Source organism: Artemia franciscana, chromosome 5, assembly GCF_032884065.1.
Source record: "Artemia franciscana chromosome 5, ASM3288406v1, whole genome shotgun sequence".
Classification (NCBI taxonomy): domain Eukaryota; kingdom Metazoa; phylum Arthropoda; class Branchiopoda; order Anostraca; family Artemiidae; genus Artemia; species Artemia franciscana.
This window is the reverse complement of record NC_088867.1, coordinates 34,936,551-34,958,591: the sequence shown is the minus strand read 5'-3', so window position 1 is coordinate 34,958,591 and position 22,041 is coordinate 34,936,551. Positions and strand designations below refer to the sequence as shown.

The following is a 22,041-nucleotide window of genomic DNA, read 5'->3' as shown; positions in this document are numbered from 1 at the left end:
ATCAACGAACTACCTTCACATCATCCCCCCCAAGCTAAGTCATAAGAATTTTACGCCGAATATTACATATTTTGTATTGAATTCCTATTTTTTGTGCTAATGAATAAATATTTAATTATTTAATATTATTTTGAATAAATATTTAATTATTTAATATTATTATATCTATATATCTATATATATAAAAATAAGTTGTCTGTGGATCTGTGGATCGTGGATCAGGTGACGTCACCTGAAAAAACTGGATCAGGTGACGTCAAAACTGAAAAAACTAAAAAAAGGCAAAAACTACAAAAAAAACTAAAAACTAATAAAAAAAATAAAAAAGCTAAAAAACTAAAAAAACTAAAAAAAGGCAAAAACTACAAAAAAAACTAAAAACTAATAAAAAAGCTAAAAAACTAAAAAAACTAAAAAAAGGCAAAAACTACAAAAAAAACTAAAAACTAATAAAAAAAATAAAAAAGCTAAAAAAAACTAAAAAAAGGTAAAAAACTAAAAAAACTAAAAACTAAAAAAAAACTAAAAAAAAGGAAAAAACTGAAAAATAAGCTAAAATAAAGGTAAAAACCAATAAAAAAAAAAAAAAAAACTGAAAAAACTAAAAAAAGGCAAAAACTACAAAAAAAAACTAAAAACTAATAAAAAAAGTAAAAAAGCTAAAAAACTAAAAAAAACTAAAAAAAACTAAAAAAAGGTAAAAAACTAAAAAAAAAATAAAAAATAAAAAAAAAATAAAAAAAAGGAAAAAACTGAAAAATAAACTAAAATAAAGGTAAAAACCAATAAAAAACTAAAAAGAAAAAAAGGAAAAACTAAAAAAAATTTTCATCTAAAAAACTAAAAAAAACTAAAAAAGGTAAAAACTAAAAGAACTAAAAAAGAAAAAATAAATGACGACACTCAAAGAGAAAGCGACCAGGACAAAAGGAATGTTCGATTAGCAATCAACAAAGCACCGGGACACAGGGAGTATAAATGACGACCAGGACATAAGTAAAAAAAAAAAACTAACAAAACTAAAAAGAAGGTAAAAACTACAAAAAAACTAAAAAGAAAAAAAACTAAAAACTAATAAAAAAAACTAAAAAATCTAAAAATCTAAATAAACTAAAAAAGAAAAAAAAAAGGAAAAAAATAAAGGAGAAAAACAAAACTAAAAAACGAATGTATATACAGACCGGGACACCGGGATACAAATGACGACCGGGACACAGGGAATATAAATGACGACCGGGACACAGGGACACAACTACAACGGGGACACCGGGGAAACAGGGGGATATAAATGACGACCGGGACACCGGGACAGGGAATGGTCGATTAGCAATCACCATCAACAAAGCTCAAGGGCAATCATTAGAATCATGAGGTATAGATCTGAATACAGATTGTTTTCCCATGGACCATTATATGTTGCATGTTCAAAAGTCGGTAAACCTGACAATCTATTTATATGCAAAGACAATGGGACAGCAAAGAATGTTGTATATTCGCAAGTTTTACGTAGTTAAAACCATATATATATATATATATATCTATATTCACAGGTGGGACATAGGGACACAACTACAATGGCGCGTAACTATTATGGCGCGTAACGACTTACGCGCGCGGGGGGGCTTGGGGGGGGGGCGCGAAGCGCCCCCACCAACTAGGTGTTGGGGTGGCGCGAAGCGCCACCCCAACAGCTAGTATATATATAAAAATAAGTTGTCTGTGTGTGTGTGTGTCTATCGAGTGACGTCATGTTTGTGTGTCGACTGACGTCATGTTTTCGACTGACGAAATTACAGACCGGGACATCGGGACACAAATGAAGACCGGGACACCGGCACTTAGGGAATATAATGACGACCGGGACACTCAAAGAGAAAGCGACCGGGACACGAGGAATGTTCGATTAGCAATCACCATCAACAAAGCACTGGGACACAAATGACGACTGGGACACAGGGAGTATAAATGACGACCAGGGCATAAGTAAAAAAAAAACTAAAAAAACTAAAAAAAAAGGTAAAAACTACAAAAAAACTAAAAAGAAAAAAACTAAAAACTAATAAAAAAACTAAAAAAAACTAAAAAAAAGTAAAAACCAAAAAAAAAACTTAAAAGAAAAAAAAGGGAAAAAATACAAAACTTTATTTCATCATATACCATTTCAAAAACGAATGTATATACAGACCGGGACACCGGGATACAAATGACGACCGGGACACAGGGAATATAAATGACGACCGGGACACAGGGACACAACTACAACGGGGACGCCGGTGGGCACAGGGTGATATATAAATGACGACGGGGACACAGGGAATGTTCGATTAGCAATCACCATCAACAAAGCTCAAGGGCAATCATTAGAATCATGAGGCATAACTAAAAAAACTAAAAAAAAGGTAATTAACTAAAACCTAAAAAAAGACCAATTCAAAAACGAATGTATATACAGACCGGGACACCGGAACACAAATGACGACCGGGACACAAGGAATATAAATGACGCCCAGGTCCCTCAAAGAAAAATCACAGACTGGGACACCGGGACACGAATGACGACCGGGACACAGGGAATATAAATGACGACCGGGACACAGGGACACAACTACAACGGGGACGCCGAGGGGCACAGGGGGATATATAAATGGCGACGGCGACACAGGGAATCGTCGATTAGCAATCACCATCAACAAAGCTCAAGGGCAATCATTAGAATCATGAGGTATAGATCTGAATACGGATTGTTTTCCCATGGACCATTATATGTTGCTTGTTCAAGAGTCGGTAAACCTGACAATATATTTATATGCACAGACAATGGGACAGCAAAGAATGTTGTATATTCGCAAGTTTTACGTAGTTAAAAACAAATATATATATATCTATCTATATTCACAGGTGGGACATAGGGACACAACTACAATGGCGCTTAACTAATATGGCGCGTAACGACTTACGCACGCGGGGGGGCTTGGGGGGGGGGGCGAAGCGCCACCCCAACAGCTAGTAATTATTTAATAATATTGTATAATATTATATAGTAATATAATGTTATAATATATAATATAATATATGATATAATATATATATAATATAATATAATATATAACCTAATATATAATATAATAATGTAATAATATAATGTTAAATATTATTATATAATAATATAATAATATTTAATATTAATTATAAATATTTAAATATTTAATTACTATTTCAGTAGTTCCTTACTCCCTTTACTAAGAGTTTTGCCTTTTTTTATCGTGAGCATTTTTTAGTGTCAAACTTTTTTTTTATATCTTGGTCACCTTTTATTAGTTAGATAATCCCTTTTTCAAGTCGGAGAGAATCCGTCCTTAGCTACTTTAGACCACAAGCCATCCAACTCTGGCAAATTTGCGTCCCAATTTATCGATTTCTGTGACTGATTGCAGTGAAACTAGGGCTAGTTTCAAGTTGCTGTAGTCAAGACACACGTATGGGCCACTTTGGCCAACATTCTGAATGTGTTTAGTGGTCAGATTATCAATCCGTCACTTAGATATATCCGAAAAGAGTTGTTTCTGTAACGTAGAGAAACTTATGTCTTCGAACCTCATAGTAGAATGCCGCTGCAAGAACGTAAATAAGCCTATAACGTAACCCGGACATGACTGAATCTACAGCAAATCTATCGCGTTTTAACCACATGTTAATCTCCGTAATCCTGGGTTCACACACAGGCAAAGAAACACAAGTCCGCCACTTATTTCTTGTTTTAAGCCTTTTTTAGACAATAGCAGCATAAAACTAAGAAATAACCATTATACTATTTACATTTTGTAAAACAACGCTTTATTTTACGTTCCGAAAACATAATCACTTATAAACCAGATCTAAGGGCCCATTCAGACGCTTAGGAATTCCTGGGTGGAATTCTGGTCTGTTTGACTTTCACCTTAGTCAGTTCGACTAAGAAAAAGTTAAACAAAGACAAATTAGATGCTATCACACGAAGAGCCTGGATACTGAAAGTCCAGAAAATTTCATTCACGACACAGTGACCAGAATTAGACTCAATTGGAACTACTCTTTCGCACAGTGCTACGATGGAGCGAGCATAATGAGCGGACCATTCTTCGGTGTTCAAGCTTGTTTGAGATTGAAATCACGACAGGCAATCTACATTCATTGCCATGTACATAAGTTGAATTTGGTCATTGCGAGCTGTGTTGAATCTGTTGGTTCTTTTTTTCTCACTGGTCCAGACTCTATATACATTCATTTCCAACAGCAACACTCGACATCAGTTGTTTCTTGAGGTCCAGAAAGCTGATGAAGTGCTATTTCTGGAGCTGAAAGAAGTGCTGCCAGACGGTGGTCTTACTGGTATCGATTTACATTGAAGGTTTGACTCCGACATGAGTGCATTTTAGTTGTAGTGTCTGCTGTACGTGAGGTAGCCGACTGCAAAGCATGGATAGAAGCAGCTGGGTTCCAGAAGAAAGTGAAATTAATCCTTGTTATCTTTCAGTTGCACTACATAAAACCAATTAGAGGAGTGACGAACTCGCTGTGTCAGCAGCTCCAGGCCGTCGACTTGGTTATTTCTCGTTCACGTACCCTGATTCAGGCCAAAAGAAGCAAACTCGCCGACGTATCTTCAGACACTTTATTCGTATCACATTTTGAGAAGGCAGAAGAGTTCGCGATAGATCTTGAAATTGAATTACCTGCTATGAATGAACTGCAACTGGACTCTCCTCTGTTGGTTCGAAAGGATGACCTCGAAAAATTCAAAAGATCAACAAGCATCTGAAACAATTTTGACAGCTTCAATGCTAGGAAAGAACTCCATTGAAAAAGGAAATAGGCCATTGCTGAGCACACTCGAAGCCTTGGATCTAAGATCAACCAAGTTTATGGACACAGAATTGTTTAAGTGTTTCTCTGCGCTCTACGGGGAGCTGGATATCGAGGACATTCTTCTCAAATCTCAAACTTGTATTGCCAAGCGTTTCTTGCTTGTTGAGGTGAAAAAACCCAAAAAACTTTCTTGACGTTGTAAACTTTCTTCAGGCATTACCACTGGCTTACTAAGAAGTAATTAAAGTACTTCATATTGCTGTGACACTTCCTGCCACAACAGCTAGCAATGAATGTTTGTTCTCTGGCCTAGAAATTGTAAAAATAACTACCTGCGGTCTATAATAGGAGATGGTTGTCTCAGTCATCTCCTTGTAATATTTACAGAGAAGGATTTAGTGGAAAGTTTTGATTACAACCAGTTTGTTGACGATTTTACAAAGATGAAACCTCGGCGGTTCCCCTTGTTACCTTGAGTCTTGTAATATTTTTTGCTCTTGTTATGTTTTTCCTTATTGTAAATATATTTGATCTAGAAAGTTTTTGCTGAAGGAAAACTGAGATTTTGGTTACAACCCTAAGCATAATAACAAAGATGCTTTCACCAATGTAATGTTAACTTAAATAAGAAAGTTTCTCACTAAGGAAGGGAAGCATGTAGTCTGTTTGAATTTTCTACTTTCAGTTTAAGTTTCATTTACCCTCTTTGATTGTAATCTTCATTGTTATAATTAATCTTAGAGGTCAGTGTTGCTGAGTTCCACATTCAGTTACAATACATTTCCAAGCAACAGACGGATTTGACCTATGTACTGCGAAAACCCGCATTTTTCATTACACGACACGGAGGGAATCATCGGCAGGGGGCAGATGAAATTCTTGTCCACCCCAAGACTCAACCCAAATAGTGCCTCTGTCGGTGGCCATAGTCAACTTGATATGACTTGATTATCCAACCCATATTCAAAAGGTCCGAAGGGGAAAAAAGAGACACGCAACTACACATGCGTCTTTATAGGCTGTTTAACGTTTAGTAATGGTTCATTGATGTTATGGGCAAATGTGAAACCTTTCAGGCACGAAAGAAGTCTTCTAAGTTTTCTTAGATTCCTCCCTGCCTCCCACCAAACGACACCACTACTGCTCATGCAATACCCACACGAACGTGCACACAAACATAAACAAATATCCAAAATCTTCCCTTTACCACAAAAATAGATCTGAAATATGTGTCTGAAAATGACAAAATTATGTAAGAAAGCGAGTTAGTTACAAAACAACCAGGAGATAAGGGGACAACAAATGACAAAAAATGGTACTTTGAATCTTATGCAATTTCACGCCTGATGTTCATGATGAGTTAATTGCCACAGCTTAGGAATATGTAATCCTTTGACAGATTAAATAAAAAAACAAGTATTTTTAACGGAAAGTAAGAAGTGACATTAAAACTTAAAACGAACAGAAATTACTTCGTATATGAAAGGGGCTGCTTCCTCATCAACGCCTCGCTCTTTAAGCTAAAGTTTGACTCTTTCTCTTAACTCTACTTCTTAAAACAGTAAAAAACTCATAGAAAACTCGTTATGTATTTACAATACTAAGCAAATTCAAAAAAATGAGACCGTAAGTCGACATTGACTTCTAGAAAATATTTGTATCTTCACAAACCAAAGCATTGCAACTAGGAGAAGAAATAATCTTACCCCGAGCATGCAGTCGACAGACTCAAAGAGTTGATGTCCAGTTACCAGGTCAACATGCAGAACAGTATTAAAAGGTGGCAATACATATTACATTTTTGGATTCCTTTATTTCTGAGTTGAACATTAGATTTAGTTTCGTAAATGAAGTTTCACATCTGGAGGGACTAATTCCATCTATTTTTTGTAATCACAGAAGAGGTGTTGGAAGCTGCTAATATATACTATGAGGACAATTCTGCTTCATCATTAGAGTTATCTGCAGAGATGGGACTTTGGCGGGAACATTAGAAATCGGCAATGCCCAAGAATCTTCCACAAAGCTGTGAAATTGCTTTTTCAAATTGTAATAGAGATGTCTTTTCAAGCGTAGCAATTTTATTGCAGGTATTCGCTACGTTACTGGTCATAACAGCCTGGATCGAGCGGATTTTTTCTTCACTGAGAAGAATAAAAACTTATCTCAGGTCAACCATGACAGAAAACCGATTGAACGGGACTGCACTGGCTTATATTCATAAGGAAAAGCAAATCGATGTAGATAAAGTCTTACATCATTTTAGCGAGTCGAAACCAAGACGAATGTGTTTGTCAAATTGGGTTATCGAATACGGTAACTTATTCATAGTATTGTACTATTAAAAAAAAAGTTGTAATATTAAAGTTTCTTTATATATACTTCTGCTTTAGACCTTTTATAATAAGGAATAATAGGTATATAATAATAATAACGTATATAATAATAGGTAATACTTCTACTTTAGACCTTTTATAATAAGGAATAATAGGTACTGTATTAATGCATTGCAGGAAATTATTATAAGGTAGAATAACTAAAAATGTACATACAGATCTATTTTTAAAACTTAATCATTTGAAAAAATAGTAAAATCATAATTAAAAATATATCTGTGCTTGAAATAAAAAGGTAATAGCTTTCAACGTTCAAGTTATAATGGTCATGGGTCAGATATAATATATTAATGCAAAAATCCTAATGACTTCAAAACCTTCATTTTTTTAGTCAATATTCTTGAGTCAAACTATATCTTTTTGCCTCTAAACTCTTGTTAATAAAGAGTAAAAACGGCCTAAAAATGTGTCATTTAACATTTATATTTTGAAAATTTTCCCTGAGAAAGCCTCCGAGCCCCCGCCTTGCTAGGGGTATTCCATACCTCCAGACACCTCTGTGCTTTCACCCTCCAGACACCTAGCCCCCTTGATCTATCCTGAATCCGCCCCTAGCCTTTAAGATAATGATCTCGGGGTTAATAAAGTATAACCGTTTTAATTTTATTGTGATTCCAGTTAAGAAGCATTAAAACCTCCTCGCCGTTGTGAAATTGCTGATTTGGCTGATGCCAGTGTGATTTATATCATTGGAAAATTTTTTGCGAATAGTCACATGAAATTTGTAAATGTTATATTTAATCCACAAAGACTCCACCGTGATTTTTGGCGTGTGACTGGGGATCAGATTCAAGCATTTTTGAAAGGCTGATACAATTTGCAATCCCTATTCATACCGGATTACATAAAAATAATCAGCGCTGGAAAGTTAATCTTGACTCCGGTATGTTCTTTTGCCAACGAGCTTACAGTTTTGCATGTTCTGTAAATGTAAGATTAATTGGTACGTGAGTTTACATTTGGTAAAATATAAAGTTAAGAGCGAGGAAGGGGAAGGGATGCCCCTTCATCCACCCTTGCTCTTTAGGCTAAAAGTGTTGAAGCTCTTTAAAAATACTTCTTATTCAAAATCAATGACCCTCGTGCTTGCGGAGTCTTTCCTAAGGAATCAGGACAAGAAGTATAACTTTAACGTAAAGAGTGAGAGCTGAGGAATGGGCTGCCCCCCTCATATACAGAATAATTTATTTTTATTTTAAGTGTTAATATTGATCCTTTTTTTCAATTGAAAAAAGCTTTCAAATGGGCACCCCGAAAAACAGTCTTTCAAATTTTATTTTCAACGAAATTCTCAAAGAATTTTTCTGGAAGAGTATTACCTAATTATAGTATTACCTGAAATTGTGGACGGAAGAGTGAGACATAAAATGGCAATCCACATGGCATTTCTAAACAAGCCGGACAGATAAATAAAACTGCATACATGGCTTCAAAGAAAATGTATTTTAGAATTAAGGTTTACATACTCCACGTATTAAAAAAGCCGCCAGTACTAAAAATGAATGGGTTTACCCATATGTATATTGTTGCTGTGTATTGTGTATAAATATACATTTTCAGTGGTCCCTAACATTGACATTTTCCTATTTAGGTTAGGATAAGACCTTGGTAGGTTTTGTTCAGAATTACTGAAAGTTTCTTTTGATTTTAGTTGTTTGTGGATTTATAGTGAACTCCCCCCACCCAGTCTATTTGTTAAACATAATTCAGTTTCTTAGAACGAGTGTCTTGAGCAAACGATAAGAAAAACACAGCGTCAAATTTTATTTTGGACGAAAATTTTTTAAAGTTATTCATGTATATTTATATATATATCTAGTTCACCCTCCCCTACTAAAAGAAAATAGTCTCAAATTTGATTTTCAATGTTTTTTAGTTGCTTATACGTTTACAGTATCTTCTCCCCGGATAATTCCCCCACTAGACGGTTACCCACTGGAAATTCCTCCTTTTGTATAAAATTTTCCTCAATTGGTAAAATTACAAGTTTAATTAAAATCCCCTCTCTTGTACTGTTTCTTCTCCGGCCAAGGTACAATGCATTCGCACAGAAAAAATGCTTTAAAACATTAATTTGAAAATATGGGCCTTTCTTACTACCCAAACCATAGATTACTGATTGATTTTGATAATCTAGTTCCCCTGGAGAGTTGACTAATATACTCTTTGTCTTTGAGCTATTTCGCCGACAAGACAGGAAGGCTGAGAATAAAAAAAATGTGTTTATGGTACCGCGTCCTTTTAAAGGAACTTCAATTCCATGTTTCACTAAAATTGTTTTCAGGAGGCCTCGAGACTGTAGCCCTGCAATAACTTTACGATAAGCATTTTGTTATTATCCGTGATTTATTGTTTTGTAACATAATTCACTCCTTGTTTTCTAATTTACAATCTTTTTTTGACCCAAAGAAAGAAAAACCAATACTTCCTCCAAGTAAAATATGGGTGTATGAATTTGTACCCTTATTATAAAAATGGGATGACACTTATTATAAAAATCGGGTGACACTATTTGAACGTTCTATTTGGAATTCTATTAAACCTGACCCCACCCACCCTGAAATAATTTTCCGCTAACGTCCCTGGTTCAACATGTCCTCTTTTTCTTATGACCCATTTATGCTGACTTTCAGGATTTTTTGTTGTGTTAGCACATATTTTTTAGTTGTTAACATTGGGAGAGCAAGGGAATATTGTCTACAGAAATGTCTACCCTGTTTATCATGGGCGTTGGCAGAGGGGTGATGATCCCCCAGGAAACTTGGGACTATAATAAATTATAAGGAAACCAAAAGAGAGACAGCAGAATAAGGAAAAAGCCATGGAAAATTGTTGGCTGCCTGCCAATAGATTTTGACCATTAATAAGGACAAGTTATAATTTGTGACTGAGCGGCCCCTTTCCAGTTTTCCACAAATATTTTTCTGTATGATTTGTTGGAGCAACAAAAATTATAATTCTTCATAGTAATGAATGGTAAGTAAATAACGATCGTTATCAGTAACGAAAGCATAAGAGCCTAACTATTGATGACATTCAATAAAAAAATCAGCTTTTTATGGTGATCCTAAGCATATATTTGTTTATTAGTAATTAGTGCAGTTATTAGTACACAAGAAAGTTCGTATAATTATAGAAAACACAAGGAAAACAACTTAATAAGGGGCAATTTCGGTAAAAGGGGCAATTTTGGTAAAAATATGCCGTCAACTTTTGCTTGCATTGCAAGAGTACCCATGAGCTTATATATGAAGCCGCTGTATTTTTCCCGTGAACGGATGCGTTTTTGTATCATTTTTTTTCCAGGAGTGATTGTACTTATCTAGCTGTCACTTTGAAAAAGATTTAATCTTTTACAGTCATGAAGTATAAAGGTGTCAAATATATTGGTTTTAGGTATTCAAAATTAAATTAAAAATATTGACATAAAATTTTTTATCTGATTTTCTTAATCTTAGTTTTAGTGTTTTACTTTCAACAAACTACGTTGATAATGCATTACTTTTTATAAACAATTGAGTCTAAAGGCATTAAATATTTTTGTGTTTGATAACACGTTCAAAACTGTTGATATTGTTATATATAAAAAAAAAAAAAAAAAAAAAAAAAAAAAAAAAAAAAAGACGTAAAACGCTTCGGAATTGCTCAACAGAGATGAATGCTGGGAGTTTATATTTTATTTTTTGTAAGTAGACTATTGTTTTGTGTATTTTTTGCAATTATTTTCTTTTTTCATTTTTATACACTTTTACTTTAATTGACATACTTTTCCCAATGCCTTTAGAAAAATGTTAGTCTCTAAGCTTTATGAAATAAAGAAAAAAAAAACAGGTTTTTTTTTTTCAACTGAAAATAAGGAGCAACATTAAAAATTTAAATGGACAGAAATTATTACATATACGAGGGGGTTCGGCCCCTCCTCAACACTTCGCTCTTTACGCTACAGTTTTTTGGCACTTAAAAAAAAGTTTTTATTGTCCTAATTAAGCAACCCTTATGTTTCAGGAGTCGTTTTTAAAGACTTCGGACAAAATTTAAACTTTAATGTAAAGAGCAAGGTGTTGAGGAGGGGGTAACCCCCTCATATACGTAATAATTTCTTTTCGTTTTAAATTTTAATGTTGCTCCTTAATTTCAGTTGAAAAAACTCTTTCTTTTTGTTTAATTTTTGATCACTTTTAAATAATGTCAGTATACCTGTCTCCATCTCCGAGGAAGAATCCCCCTTCCCACAGAAACATCCTCTGGAGAATTCAATTCTAGTGAAGATTTACCTCGGACAATTACCCTGAACATCTCCACGGTTAAAACTGAATTAGCAAAGAGAAAGAATACATATAAAGAAATTTCGTATGGGAATTCTGGCATATTCACCCAGTGTAAAATTACCCCGGAAAAATTCACCCCCTGGAAACTTCCCTCTCCATGGAAAATTCTCTCAGCGGAAAATTCATCCTCCCCTCCCGCCCGAAAATATATGCATATTTCCTAATAAAAATAAAACAATGGGAAAATTTTATAGCTTAAAAACCTTTCTCCAGGGGCTTTAGGGGGCCATTTTATGTCCAAAGACATAGTTATTAGGCCTTTCAACTATGCTGAAAAAAAGCTATCTCAAAATTTTGATTGGACGATTTTGGGAAAAAATGATGTGGGAGGGGAATCTTTGATCACTTAAAAAGGACATTAGAACTAGAATAAACCATCTCCCGATGTTCTAGGCCCACTGGGTCGGTACGGTCAGCCCTCGGAAAAAACCCAAATAAACACGGATCCGTGATCTTTCTTCTGGCAAAAATTACAAAATTCCAGATTTTTACAGATATGAGCTTGAAACCTAAACAGTAGGGTTCTTTGAAACGCTGAATCCGATTACATGTTTTTCATTAAAGTGACTTCTAGGTGGTCTGTCCCCCTTTTTCGAAAATCAGACAATTTTTCTCAGACTCACAGCTTTTGATGGGTAAGACTAAACTTGATGAAACTTGCATATTTTAAATCACCATTATAAGCCAATTCGTTTGATATATCTCTCGGTATCAAAATTCCGTTTTTTAGAGTTTCGGTTATTATTGAGCAGGATCACTTCTTACTTACAGTTCGTTACCACGAACTGTTTGATTATCCATCAAAATCCAAATAAAGATCATTGAAATATTGAATTTTTTCTGCGCTATTGTATTCATAAATCTTTACAGTTTCATGAAATGTAATTAAACAAATAGAAAAGGTTTTTCAACTAAATTAATGAGCAAGTTTAAAACTTAAAATAAATATATGTTACTCTGTATATAAGGGGGACTGTCCCCTTCCCAAAACTTGATTCGTTAAACTAAAGTTTTTTTGTGCTTTGAAAAATCTTAAAAAGCCAAACTTCACAGTAAAGAGTAGGGAGCTAAGGAGCAGACGGCCCCCTTCATACAAAGAATATTCTGTTCACATATTTCCAAATATGTTCCTTGCTTTCAGTTGAAAAGCTCTTCTTTTTTTTTAACTTAATTTCTGATTGTTTTCCAAATCATACCCAGGCCTAACCAAGATATAATTTGAGGTACCAGTCCCTTTAATCCCTGGTTAATTGCTTTTAAGATGAGTAAATCAATAATTGTACATTCATTACTACCGTCCTACGTTTAAATTTGCAATTTCAAGTTTGGAGAAAAGTCTGGAGTTTGGACTTTGATGTTTGGAGAAAAAGTATTACCACTTATGAATTTTGTTTGGATGAAAAGGATTATTATTGTTTTTATGGATGGGAATTCTGCGAGACGTTTGATCTTTTATATAACTGAAGCCATCACAACCTCTACAATAGAATTTTCTTATCGATAAATACATTACATACATTCGTTTAAATACATTGAGGTACTTCATATAAATAGGAAAAGAAAACTAAGCTCCTAGCAGTATATGCCACCCCAAAGAAATTTCCTGGCGGGGCTGATGATAACCTGCCTTGCCTTTTCCACCTATGTACCTATTTATCCAAAGCCTCTGGAAGTGTAAGCAGTTTGTCCATTATAATGCATTTTTGTAGGAATCTACCCTACCCCCACCTGCATAATGACTCGCCCCCCTTCATTATAGCTGGTACGCAATTACAGATCACCAAACGTAGCCTAATTTTATAACAAATTAAATAAAAAAAAAACTAATTTTTTTAGCTGAAAGTAAGGAGCGACATTAAAACTTAAAACGAACAGAAATTACTCCGTATATGAAATGGGTTGTCCCCTCTGCAATTCCTCGCTCTTTACGCTAAAGCTTTTAATTGTTTTAAAAAGCAGAATTGTGGCAAAGAGTCGAACTTTAGCGTAAAGAGCGAGGAATTGCAGAGGGGACAACCCATTTCATATACGGAGTAATTTCTGTACCCTCGTTAATACCTCGCTCTTTACACTAAATCGTAAGTTTTGTCCCAATTCTTTAAGAATGACCCCTGAATCAGAAAGGCCGTAAAATAAATAGTTGAAATTACTAAATACTTTAGCATAAAGAGCAAGGTATTTATCTCCTCCTAAATACCTCGCTCTTTATGCTAAAGTATTTTTAAAACCTCTCATATGCGTTATAATCTCTGTTCGTTTTAAGTTTCAATGCTACTTCTTCCTTTCATTTGAAAAACCATTTTCATGTTTATTTTTCATTGTTTTCTTATAGTAATGCAAGAGAATCCTGCGCCCTTTTCATTGAATTTTTCTTCCCCCGTGACAGATTCCTCCAAGGAAAGATCCTCCACCATAGCCCCCTCTCGTTAGCCCCACCCCCAAACAAAATAAAATCCCCCTGAAAACGTCTGTGCACTTCCCAATAACCATTATTAAATGTAAACACTGTTCAAAGTTTGTAACTTGCAGCCCCTCCCCCAGTGATTGTGGGGGAGTAAGTCATCCCCAAAGACATAGTTATTATGGTTTTTGACTATGCTGAACAAAATGGCTATCTCAAAATTTTGATCCGTTGGCTTTGGGAAAAAAATGAGCGTGGGAGGGGGCCTAGATGCCCTCCAATTTTTTTGGTCACTTAAAAAGGGCACTAGAACTTTCAATTTCCGTTAGAATGAGCCCTCTTGCGACATTCTAGGATTACTTGGTCGATACGATGACCCCTGGGAAAAAAAAAAAAAAAAAAAAAAAAAAAAAAAACAAACAAATAAACACGCACCCGTGATTTGTCTTCTGGCAAAAAATACAAAATTCCACGTTTTTGTAGATAGGAGCTTGAAACTTCTACAGTAGGGTTCTCTGATACGCTGAAACTGATGGTGTCATTTTCGTTAAGATCCTACGACTTTTAGGGGGTGTTTCCCCATACTTTCCGAAATAAGGCAAATTTTCTCAGGCTCGTAACTTTTGTTGGGTAAGACTAAACTTGATGAAACTTATATATTCAAAATCAGCATTAAAATGCGATTCTTTTGATGTAGCTATTGATATCAAAATTCAATTTTTTAGAGTTTTGGTTACTATTGAGCCGGGTCGCTCCTTACTACAGTTCGTTACCACGAACTGTTTGATAAAGTGAATCAACTTGTTTGAATTCAGTACTACCACAGTTTGGCATTACTTCTTTTGCAACTGGGAAGCCTGAAATATAGTTATTGATACTTTTAAATCAATTAGCTTCTCATAATTATAAGTTGATTGCAAATTCGTCCTATTCGGAGTAAAGTTGTAGTTTGGTGCCCTAAACCACTCAAATTTCACCCAGCCACCACTGCTATTTTGGCGTCTAGTCCCCCTGGAAAATTATCTGCCTGCGCCCTTGCTGTTGATCAGTTAAAGTATTTCAACTGTCTTCAGTTAGTCTTTAAGTATATATTTACTACTACTACTAACAACTCACCGCAGCACCAGGCCGCCAGAGGCCAACACGGCTACGCACGCTCCTTCTCCATCCTAATCTATTCAAAGTCCCCCTCTTTACACCATCCAAGAAAGTTCCTATTTTCTTTAAACCTTTCTTTATGACATCCTCCCACCCCAACCGTGGACGACCTGCTTTAGGTTTAGCCCTAGATGGTTGGTCAAAAAGGAAAATCTTCGGCAACCTGTCATCCGCAGAACGTGCCCAATCTATCTCAACCTTTCTCTCATTATAGCCCTAGAAAGCGGGATTGAACCACACTTTTTGTATAGCCTACTGTTTGAAACTGACAGTAAAACACGGTTACTGTCATCACTGTACCTTCCAATATTTTAATCTTGTTTTGCAGATTTATATTCCTATTCTTCCAAACTTTTTTAACTTTGAAAAAACACCCTGAGCCTTGGCTAATCTACTTTTACCACCTTCACTGCTCCCACCGTCTTTACTAATAATGCAACCAAGGTAAGTGAAGCTGTCCACCTGATCATTCTTTTCGTTACCCAGTGTCACCTTTTTACCTTCGCTTATTTCTAGCCATAGTGAATTAGTCTTCTTAATATTAACTTATAAACCTATTCTAGCACCCCGAACTCATTGTTTATATTTGCTTAACTTCTTAATCACAGTGGAAATTAATTAAAAAGGCTTCATATCTGATATCCTAAAATCTATAAGATAGTTTAGATTTGAATAGTTTACGGAAGCCAAATAATAAAAAACGTGGCCATGGAAACATGTGAAACTTATTTGAAGCATATCCTTTAGATACAGTAGTTCAGGATTTTTTACTTTATGAAAGAAAAATAGAAGAGAAAGCAGACAAGGAGAAAAATCCAAAAAGGAGTTGAATCATAATGTTTATTTAGTTCACGTGGGCTGATGGTCTTGTTTATTACAGACTTAATGAGTTCAGCAAAGTTTACGCCTTTCAAAAAAGTAATAAACAAACTTGATTCTTCTTCTAATCAGTTCTTTAATTATTATTTAATTATTTATTATTAATTAATTATTTAGCCAGTTATTTAAACAATAAATATCAGAGTTACTTCCCTCTCCTCCGGACTCTACAATTTTACAAAGGTCATTTGGGGTTCAAGTCGAAGGAGGTTAGCACTCTGTGTCATAACTGCGGATGACTTTTTGCTCCATGTTCTTGCCTCATGCCCTACCTCATTGCGCCAATACCTCAAATCAGATGATAAAACCACGATCCAAGTAATTCTCTGTTGGCAGATCAGATGCGAATGAACAAACCCCCATTTCTTATTGACAGGGGGGGGGGTCCTAAAAAGTAAATTCCTCCATCACCTAATATGTTATATTTGTTTGCAATTGTTTACGACGCTAAGACCTATAGAGGACTAATTTACCGGTATTCCTCTTTTATATTAAAAAAAAACTTTTTGGTATTCTTTCTGAAGGCATTGAAGGAAACTTTCTTTTTAGTACACTCCCCAGCAATCAAGAACGTATCCAGGACTTTTTAGGGGGGAACTAGAAAAAATAAAAAAAAATGTGTCAAATTTTTTAAATTCTTTTTTGTGATGTTTTTAAGAGTCAGAAATTTGGCGAGGAGGTTCAAACCCCCTAGCCCCCCCCCTTGGATACAACCTCGCCGACATGCTACAAACTAACTTGTATTGTCGAAAGCATATTCTTTAAGTGGTCAGTTTTCAAACCCGGGATTTGAGAAAATCGTCAACTGTGTTTCCATCGTATGTTGACCTTAGAGAAATCTGATCTAAATTAGACATGAACTCTGAATTCGCATTCGGAGAACAAGATTACACATATCTACATAACATCGATTTCGCTACCGCATCGACATCCTCCGTTACGGGTACGTAAAGTCCGCACCTGGTGTTTACCCAACTTGCAATAACTGCCATACCTGTTGTAGTGCATATCTTCTACAGTCGAAGGATTTAACCCTTATGTAATTTTTCAAAGGAAGGGCATTAGACAATAAATGTATAAAGGGTGCAAGAATAATTTTCGCTTGTCTGTCAGCCAGATGCCTAAAGCGTGTGAGCTGAAATAAAAAGCATGGTTCCAAGCAATAGCTGCAACCTAGTAAAGATCTAACCGCAGCCCATAGTAACTGGGAATTTAAATATGTGTAAAAAAAAACAACTGTCTATGGAAACGAATTGCCATTTGAAGCTGTTAAGAAATACTAACTGTTATTTTGGGTAATTTTGACAGTAGAAGCATACTGCGAAAACCAATTTATGGTAATTTCGACAAAGAGCTTGAAATCTCTTGAAAAAAAGGACCGTTGGAATCACCGTGGTCGAATACCCTTTAGAGGGGAATTACATTCCTCCATCTTGAAGAACAAGGAAATTGTCTTTTTGTATGGAAAAACTAATGTGTTTCCTGTGTTTCTGCTTTTTCTTCTTCTTCATGGCTAGTGGACCACTGGTGCATCATAAAGAGCTATTTAAGGGCTCAAGCGGAAGCTGATCTCTGTATCTAGATGGCTCTGTTTTTATGAATTCGACTTCATAATACCATCATATTTTTTTTATTTTTTTGTGACTTTTTGTTTACATAATAAACAAAAATATAAACTTTTACAGATATAAATCACTACAATAGGAAAAAATTTAAATTTTGCTAATGCGTAGCTATAAACTACATAAACATTCCTAAAGGCATCCTAAATTAAAAAAAAAAATAATAAAAAAAACCTACACAAATGTTCCTAGAAGCATCCTATACTATAATCATAAACTGTAATATAGAACCGATTATGGCACCCGTTGGTGCCAATCCTTGATAGAAGGGCTGGAAAGTATGAAAGGGGTACCATTATAAATTCCCTGGTCAGAAATCTAAATTTGAGGTTGACACGTCCACCCCCTCTCTTGTATATTTCCCTTCCCACTCCCCTCAGTAATTTTCATACTGTCTGGTGTATAGGTAAACTAGCAGGCTAATGCACCATCGTAAATAGTTGTTTAATAATGAAATTCAAAGCTCTTAATTATATCTACGTGCCTTTTTTTGATTCGTCTTGTTAACGATTTTTGAATTAAAATGGAATAGTTGTGGGCATCAAGTCATGGCTAATTGTAGAAAAAAGCCAAGGAAAATAGTCCAATTGAGTGAGAGGCAAATCTGGCTTTAACCCACCTTATTAGGATTGTATAAAAACTATGTTAGTCCATTTGCTAATAGATATGTCTATCCGTTATCCGTCCATGCGTCATTACTAGGGCTGTAGAACCAAGGTTGAAAGTCATAGAGCTAAGATAGTCGTAGAACCTATATTTTTCCAAGTGTTTGGTTAAATGACATGGGTAAACGGCGGGAGTAAGTGTGCCTCTCTTACTGGACCAATGCTTGTTTGTTATTTTTTAGTTAGTCACGCCTGCCTAGAGTCTCAAGCAGGTTGACCAAGAATTTAAAATTGACTGCAATTTGTGAAGTAAAATTTTGAAGTGCCATATGGCACCAATATGGCACTTCTTGGCCCTAAAAAGTGCAAGAAAAGCTTTATTAGAATCTCCTCGGGTGAAAACTCTTAGCTGGAGATGTAAAAATCCTTACCGTCTAATTTCCCCCTTCCAGCCCCCTTTAGTAATTAAAAACTAAAAACTCTTTGAAAAAAAACTGCCAAAAGAAGCAAATCATTAAAATTTGGCATTACGACAACTATTCATGTTTATCTTAACAGCAAAAGCTAATTACGAATTTTTTTTTTTTTTTTTTTTAATTTCATAGAAGAGTTTAAAACGCTGATATGTCACTTTTTTGTTTTCTAGTTTCTCCAACACAGGGTATCTAAACATTGTAGAAAACTGTCTAAGAGAAGTCAATTATTACTCTACGTGCTTAGCATAAATTTGCTAAAACCCACCACAAAACACCAAAAAACGGTACTTATTGCGTCGTGTTCCATTGAAATATCCATAAAAAAATTCTTATCCAGATGCTTTCCCTCTTCAATACTCCCCCTCCCAGTCCACTTCGTAATGAAAATGAAAGAAATGACAAAGCACTGCTTAGTGAATAAATATTTTCACTCAAGTCTAAACCTTATTCAAGAATAATCATAAATACTATTTATGTTTATCGTAACGTTAAGGGTTAAGTACTGAAACACATTTTCGTAAATTTTGAAAAAGGGCTTAAATCCCTTGTGTCCCTATTTTTTTTCTTTCCAGCTCTGGCGGAGCATTTGGGCATCATAGGAGTGTTAAAATGTTTAGCCATGCAAAATTTTTGTAATTAGGGTTTTACTCTCCACCCACCCTGTCAAAACTCTGTCACGCATAAGTTTGTCGTTTAGTGTTACAGGACAGGCACTGACCCCCCCCCACTTTGAGAGAATTTCATTGTTTTAACCTCGTACTCTTCATAATAGTATGATTCGAATGATCAGTTCTCTTAATATGTGGAAGTTCTAGATGCAGAAAAGATGATAGTACAGTTTCTTGTGTGAAGTTCAAAATTCTTTGCGTGAGAAAAACTGCAAAAAGATGAATTTCCCAAAATTATTTTAAATTACACACCTAAAATTTTGTTAATGTCCTTCAGTTTATTAAAATCTCTTTATATTTCCTATAGAACAATATTTCACAAATATCTCAAATTTTTTATCTCCAACTCCTCAAGATACCAAGGATATCTCTGGTACCAAGGGATTCCAATATACCTTTGATACTCTTTATGTTACAGAACAGTAAATTTTTAAGGGGGGAGCTTAAAAAAAGTGCGAAAAAAAACATACATTTGATATTCTGTTTTAACAAAAATTCATGTTGACTTATTTGGTTTCTTTGTCTAAGTTAGACAAATATCTTTACAAAAAGTTTATTTTATATACTTATAAAACCTAAAAACAAGCATTGATTACTTTGTCAAAAGCCCCTTTTTCAAACGGAAGAAAATGGTATCCTTGTTACTGAAACCCAAGCAACTGAACCCCCTTGTAACTGATCCCCTGTGCTAGGCTGCACGGGGGATCTGCAACTGACCCCTGCAACTGACCTCTCGTGTAACTGAATCCCATTTAACCGAACCACCGTGCAACTGAACCCCGTGCAGCACAAATCCTGTGTAACTGAACCATTGTACTCCTGAAACCCCACTTACCTGAACTGCCGTGTAAGTAACCCTTCTGCAACTGAGCCCTCGTGTAACTGACCTCTCGTACAGCTGAACCCTACTTAACTGAACCACCATGGAACTAAATCCCGTACAGCTCAGCCCCATTTAACAGAAATCCCGTGCGACTCAACTCCGGTGCAACTGAAGTCCGGTGCAACTGAACCCCCGTGCAACCAAACCGTCGTGCAACCGAACCCTCGTGTAACTAAACCCTCGTGCATCTGAGCCCCCGAACTCAGTTTTACACTAATCTACAAATATGAGGCAATATCAAGGGGCAAAACACAAGTTAGCATCTTTACATGTTCAACCTTGTTTGAATTGTTTTTTAAAGTCATGATATAAAAGCCTGTCAAGATCATTCATAAAAAGCTCTGTTTTGTTGTCTCAAAAAAAGAAACAGAAAATCAGACGTCGCAAGCCATTACAGTCATGTTTTTTGTCCTTTTTTCAGATGAACCAGACCTTTCCTGAACGTTGAGTAATAAACATATGTGTTGAAATTCTTTAAACTTTGTAAATTTAGATCAGGTTAAATGTAATTGGAGATATTTCTGAATTTCGGAGAGATTGCTCAATTTTGATTTGATATCTTTGTAGAGATTGCAGCTAAAAGGGGCATGGGAGAGGGAATGGTTGCACTCAAAATTTTTTTCAACATTCCCTTCAATATGACTAAAAGCTTATTTAATAGCCTCAGCTTTCTTGATATACAATTTATTAGCTCAATATACCATGCCATGATCAATATATCAATATACCATCATTCCATAAGATCAATATACCATGCCATGAGCATTAACACTCTTTCCAAATCTTTTTATCATTACAGTCGCAAATGCGCCTTTCAGTCCTACCCCCTAATTCGGCTCGATACAGCATAAGGTTATATACAAATATCAGCTGGTTATGGGGGGTGTGGCATTGTTTTGATGCTATTTTTCATCAACAGTTGGTTAATAATGCCAAATGAAGCAAAGCGAAAAATCATCAAACTTTTCTACTTAGACTAGAGCTATTAGAGGAGGGTGAAAGTGGATTTATAGGTACCAAAAAATGATTGAACTTCTGGGTGGTCAGGCTTATGCTACCCGCCCATCTTCAAACCCCTCTAAAATCCCGAGGTTTACATAGGTGCCCGCATGATTACTGCTGCTTTCAGTTTAATTCCCCTATTTTAGTTTTTTTTCAACTATCCCCCCACACCTTGTACATCTTTACCCTATGAGAAATAAGAAAATCTAGTCCCTTTGGTCGTATAGCTGATGTGAGAGTAAGGGAGGGAGGTTCGGAGGTCCGGTGCATTTATGACGATGGCAATATGTATTTTTGAAAAGAGTGTGGAGGGAGGCATTAAATGCTGTATTAATCTTTTAGCTAGGCATATAATGTAAAACCAAATTTAAATAATGTAATAATGTAAATATAATGTAAAAATCACCAATGATGAATTCAGAACGATCAAATTATCTATTTAGCAAAAAGTTAGTCATGAAGAATCTTGCAATAAAAAATATTGAGATAGCAAAAAAAAATTAAGTTAAATTTTCATCTTGAGAAAACCTTACGCCTGGACCCCCCCCCCCCCTATTATTTGGCCTGCTAGTACAAAACTAGTTAATTTGTCTTCTAAAAATGTATTTATACTTAATGACTAAAGAGTTGTATGTTAATTGGAGACGAACGTTTTGAAGTTCCACGGTGGACGTTCAAGTTAAGGTCGTGACCCCAACTGCACCCCAAACTTGGGGTGCAGGCTCTACCGGTGGGACATGGCAACATTTTGGTGGGTCATGCGCAGGATGTGCACACT

The 22,041-nt window shown here is 35.4% G+C and overlaps 1 protein-coding gene across 2 annotated transcripts in view; it reads right to left on the bottom strand.

Annotated features, from left to right (window-relative positions):
- LOC136027325 (uncharacterized) overlaps positions 1-22,041 on the bottom strand; it is a 31,210-nt gene that overhangs the window by 8,537 nt on the left and 632 nt on the right. The gene's annotated exons all lie outside the window — the stretch shown is intronic.